We start from the raw sequence: 6132 nt of genomic DNA, 5'->3' as shown, positions 1-6132 counted from the left end.
ACAAAATTTTAAAAAAGGAGAGTGCAAATACAGAAACAATACAATGTCAAAAACATGCTCCATGTTTCTGGTCCCTCACTAACTGGGTAAAAAACCCAGCTAGTCCATTTAGCGCTCCTAGAGGCCTGGAGAACTTCTCTTGTCTCGGCTGGACCTGCAGCTTTTTTCTGTCTCGTTTTTTTTTTTCGGGTTTGTGTGTTTGCCACGCCGTATATTTTTCTCTGTATTTTCTGTATTTCTCTGTGTCTCTGTAATCAGTTGTGTTGTGTGTAAGTACAACACATTTGTGTCTTGTTTGTATGCTTTTCCTCAAGTTGTGGCACACTTGCTCTTGTCAGACACTGTATTGAACCTCCCAAAATGAATCAAACTTTGTAGTTGTGAAACGAATCACTTTTTGCCGTATGAGAAGCATCTCAATTTAACAGACAGGAGTTAAAAGCTATCAGAATGTACTGACGTCACCTACCATTGATGTATGTGTATTGGCAGAGTAGGGGGGAACTAAGCTACATCCCCACATTTCACATTTCACATACCCTTCCCTGCCTCCACCCTGAGACTGCCTGACCACAGCAGCTCAAGAGGAGGAGAGGAGAGAGTAAAGGAACATGGGATTTGGGGCGTAATCCTGTTTGTCCTTGGGGTCACATGCTCCACAGAGTTGAGCTTGTCGGCTACAGTCTGGAAGTTTATTCGAGAGACAAACAGCAGTCTAATTGTAATTCCCTCTGGAGAGCAGTCAGTGTCTCCTGCTGAATGCTGGAGAGGAGACAGGTTGCTGCAAGATGATAATTGAAAAGAAAGTGGGTGGTCCTCTTTGGCCCCCGTGGCCCTCTGGGACAGTTATATTGAGACTCCTGCGTGTTTTGGAGGGGGCAGATTACAGAATGTTATATTTGAAGAAACGATTATGTCCTTCTGGGCTTAATTTGACAGACGCAGCTATTGAGTGGTGGCTGTTTCTGTTGTCTTTTGCCATTCATGTCGATTTGTGTGTTTGTGTGTGAATGTGTGTGTGTGTGTGTGTTTGGCTGTTTGCCGTTGGATCATTGCCCCCCATTAACTAGTTCTGAGAGCATTTTTTTTAGTTGGTTTGTTTTTGTTTGCAAACAAGCACGTTTAAAGCGCCGTCCTTGAATTTTTCCGAGCATTTTTTCACTTGGACGATTTCAGACCCTTTTGTGTGTTATGTGTTCGCAGCATGCACACTTATCTTAAATCAAAATGCATGGCTGTGTTTATATGAATACACTTTATGTCGAGGTTCAGTAGTGTCTATAAAATTAAAAGAGACAGCAAAAAAGAAATGAAACAAAGCTACACACACTTACAAGAACAAAAGCACACACACATAGATAGCTATGATCCTAGCCAACACACACTGATCTTATCCATTGCCTACCTTCATTGAACTGCTCTTCAGCCCTGGCCCTATTAACCAGTAATCCACAGACTGGCAGCTGGCCATTACTGTGGCAACGGTGAGCTGGGAGAAAACTGCTCGCTAGTTCAAAAGTAAAGACGAGTGTTGTGAAGGACAGAGATGAGCTCTTTTGTCCTGTAAATGTGTCTGTTCATATTTCTGAATACAAAAACTCAATTTCTTACTCATTTTCACTTGAACTCCTCACATATTCAGAGGTGACGATTAAAAGTCTTTTATGCCTGTTTGATTTTCTTTTTTGTTGTTCCGGGCAGATTGAAACCCATTCCAAGGATGGAGTATAATTACATCATGTGTAGCCCTGCCGATATAACAGACAGACGGATGGGAGTTTTTTTTTCAATGGCTTGCAAAGCTCCTGTGGAGAAGCTCGTCTTTCATGACATGAAAAACGCTGGTTACCAATGTTGACATCCGTATACATTTCTGTTTAGGTCACTGTCCGATTTTACTACACTATTTTGATATTAGATGTCTTTGGTAAAAAAAAAACACCAAAACCAAATAAAAATGTCAAATATTTTGTATGGGAGCATGTTCCTTTGGAATTCCTAAATTGACAGTATTGGAGATAATTCCTAAATTACTTGTGGGAACAGTGTATTAATGTTGATACTCTCGTTATAGCTTAGTCTCACCAGAAATGTCGAAATGTGTCAAAGTGTTTCTACAAAACTTGAAATGTAGTGGTGTTAAAGGAAGATTAAAGAATAAAAATAGACTGAGTGTTATGTGCTTAATGTCACAGGGTCGCACACATATCTCAGTAAATAGTTACAGGCAGGACTCTCTCCAACCTTGCCTGTCTTTGAGTCTAAACACACCTTAGTAGGAGGTTTGAAATTGGCTAAACAAATTTTCCTAAAGAAGAGTTTGCGGGACTTAATGAGGCATAGCTAATGGAGGTCCCACAATCATCGGTGCCATGCTGCAAGCACCATGGCAGGACAGAGCGGCCATTGATTCTTGCTTCAAACCTCTTGAGTTCCTAATCAGCTTCTTTGGTTGTGCGTTTCAGGCCTGACAAACCCATTGTTGGCCTGTGTCACTGGAGGTCAGTAGTTATTAGTGGCAACTGAAAACAGTTTCTCTAACTACTTATGAGCGAATTGAATAACATGCATAGGGAGACTTGGAGGGGGGATTACTGGCAGCGCAGCGAGTCCGGCCGGCGCAGGGGAGAATGTGACATGGTTTTCTAATAAGGGATGCTGCCCCCCCCCCCTCCTCCTCACCAACACCACACACACACACGCACACACGCACACACTCCTAACCTGGTCCTCCATCCTTCATCCTCTGCCCCCCTTCCACATTCATTTGTGAATAGTCTTCAAAAGGTTGCTTTGGCCCTGCAATGCCTCATATTGCTAAAATGGTATTCATAGTGAGCAATGGAATTAGCCAGTGCAAGTCCTGGAATAGCATATAATTGCGTGTGTGTGTGTGTGCATGTGTGTGCATGCATGCATTTGAGTTCACGTTATCGTCAAACCAAAGGCAACGGTAAAAATGTGGTTTCATCTATTTAATTTCATGAAAATCTATTAGACTGAGAATTGCTTTCAGAGTCCTATGACCTTCTTGAAATGTTTTTTTTCCCTCTGTAGGAAGATGATTATTTGCAGGCTATTTTTTCCATTTGAAAATGACTGGAATAAGGGAACTTTTTGCTCCCTGGGGGCAATGACTTGCAGACTTGCAGTGAGTCACTCTGCGGAGCCCAAACAAGTCCAGGAGGAACAGGTTCATCATAGAAAAGAGGGAGATTGTCTCTCCTTAACCGAATTTGAGGGCAATACACTAATTAAAAATCTTGCTCTGTGTCTCTCTGAACTTGCAAATTCAATGCATTCATTTGCGCAGTGAAATGGAAAGCTTGCCTGTCCCTAATCGTTTCACATGTGGCAAGATCTGTGGGAGGAGGTAGTGGAACTTGTGGGAGTGAGCTTGAGATATTAACAATGTCTATATCGCATGCATGTTTTTATTTGATCATACAGAATAATATGGAATTCTAATCACAGTATTCCATCTTTACCTGTGTGTCTCCGGCAAGAATTACTTATCCACTATACTCCATTCAGAAACTAGGCCAGACTGCTTTCAGCTTTCTGTCTTAATTGCTTTGTGAGTTAAAAAACAGCCTCCCCTCCTCCCCTGTTGTACCGGCAAAACTAAATTAAAAGAAAAAAAAGTACTGTGTATGATGAGGATTATATGTTTGGCCTATGTTTCTGTGTAAACTATGCAGCCAATAATGTTAAGCTCTTGCCAATTAGCGCTCTCTAGGTTGCTCGGTCGCCATGGTCAATTGAGGAACACATCAATAGGACTTGAAAAGGTTTCTCTGCGATCAGACCTGACATATTAAGTAGAATAATGGGGAGGAAGGGAGTTGGGGAGTGGAGGGGGTTGCAGAGCCTGAAGCAAGGCTCCCTTCTACTTTCACATTATGCAGTGCAACCTGCAATTACCTGAGAAGAATAGTCTAAAAATTCTTTACTTCAGCGAAATAAATTATCCTCCGCCTCATGCTCCATACTAACAGTATAGGATATGGCATTGAGGTAGTGATAGACTTTTTCCGGCTCTGATGGAAATATCTGTCTTGTGTAATAGAGGCAATTTTATATAATGATTCGTTTGCTTTGTTTGTGTATGTGAATGTGGGCTGCGTGTGCGTCCACCTGAGCACGCATGCATCGTGTGCGTGCACATGTGTGTGGGTGCAGATGTTGTTAACACAGACGACCTTTACGCCGGTTCTGCACCGACATGCATGGAGGTTGTAACACCACACAGGAATGGCTGCAGCCCCCTAAAAAACTTTCCAGACATAAACGATGATGCCAGCACCAATTACAGTGCCCGGCCTGTCTCATATATCCTTACAAAGAGAGGTACCCCCCAATAAACTGAGAGAAGCAACAGGCACAATAGCCAGTGATTACCAAGCATAGCCTATTAGTGCGCTATAACTATGGCTATTGAAAAAAGAAAAGAATGGCTTCACCTCCACTTTCATTTCATGTGGTACACCATCAAAATCTTTGTTGACAGCTCATTCATGCCCTCAATTTAGAGAGGAAATCTAGCAGAAAGATCTTGCAGCATCAAAGTGTATATTGTGGAATGCATTTCTCTTTTTAATGCTCTTATCAAACTCTCTCCTGATGGAGTTGCCACGCTCAATTCCAAATGTCAGGTGCATATTGGCTCTGATGCTTCCTTCGAGTGTAGGGATGATAGCACATATACATACAGCTGCCAGGTATGTGAAGGGGTTGGAAATGGGGGCTCTCCAAGGTCTCCATTGAGACACACTGATAGCCATCATCATCATCATCACAGGGTGTCATCAGCAAGGGGATTGAGAAGTAATTTCCAAACGTGTTTAAATGACCACAGGAAATGAAATGCTGGATCCTATTATGAGCACACTGCTTGTGTGAAAAAGGTTTTGGAGGACAGAAGTAAAAGGGGGATCGACACTGATGCTAAGTGATGACCTTAAACACTTTGGAGTTTGTTTGCACAAATCATTCATCTGCTAAAGAGATTGATCAGAATGAGGCTTGTCTGTGTGTGTGCGTGTGTGCGTGTGTGTCTGTGTGTGTGCGTGTGCAGACAGGGCAGAGTTTGTGTGTTAACGAAAAAGAAAGTGTGTGTGCTTGCAGGGTATTTTGAACATTTAGTTGAAGCCTTACAGTGCTTCATTGCATAAAAAAAAAAAATTGGAAATCACTGTTATAAAATATGTTAATAAAACTAAATAAAAACTTGCAGTAATTTTGTAATAACTTCCTCAAAATTCATGAAGCTTTTTGTAATTATGATCGTGTTATATTTCGCCATATTTTATTATTAATTTATTTATTAAATTATAAATCAAATTATATCAGGAGGTAGTTTTGAAATGAAGTGTATAACGATATTACAACAGGAAGTGTTTTTTTTTTTTTTTTTAAAACCGAGACTTAAGTCTTGAATTCGGGAATGTTTTAAAGAATTTGACAAGATAGTCGAATATTCTCATTTTAATATCAGTGCGTCTTTTCTGGATATTAATCCATCTGTCACCAGCTTCAAATTCAGTTTTTCATAAAAATCGGAATTTGAATTTAAGGTCCTAGGTAATATAAAATCACAAAGCTGAAAAGAGGCATATTTGAATTGTTTGTATTCTAATTCAAATTGACGATAGAAACCCTTATTTTGAAAAATGTTAATTTAGCAGAGCGACTGAGGCCTTTGCATAATAATAATAATAATAATAATAATAATAATAATAATAATAATAATAATTAGCTTTAATGCCGAATCATAATAATATGAGGCATGTACTCCATTCCTTTGGATAATATATTCGCTCTTACAATAATTGGTACTCATTGTGTACCTTATGGAAGCTCGCATTCACAATAAAATTGACCAATTACACTGCGGCAAACCGAAGGTCTGGGCCTATTAAACACAGTAATATCAATATGTTTGAAGAAGAAAAAAAAGAACTATATGAATGCATACATTAATGTCATTATTAAACCTGCTGTACAATATTGGAACTTTTTAAAAGGGTGATTTCCCGGTCTTAGAGTCTTGCAAACATCCTCCATGAAAGGCAGCCCTCCAAAATGTCACCTGAACAATGCTGGCTCCCTCATCGACCTTGCTTTCCAGCT

The sequence above is a fragment of the Sparus aurata genome, chromosome 16, assembly GCF_900880675.1.
Source record: "Sparus aurata chromosome 16, fSpaAur1.1, whole genome shotgun sequence".
Taxonomy (NCBI): Eukaryota; Metazoa; Chordata; class Actinopteri; order Spariformes; family Sparidae; genus Sparus; species Sparus aurata.
The sequence above is the reverse complement of the archived record's forward strand: the minus strand, read 5'-3'. Positions refer to the sequence as shown.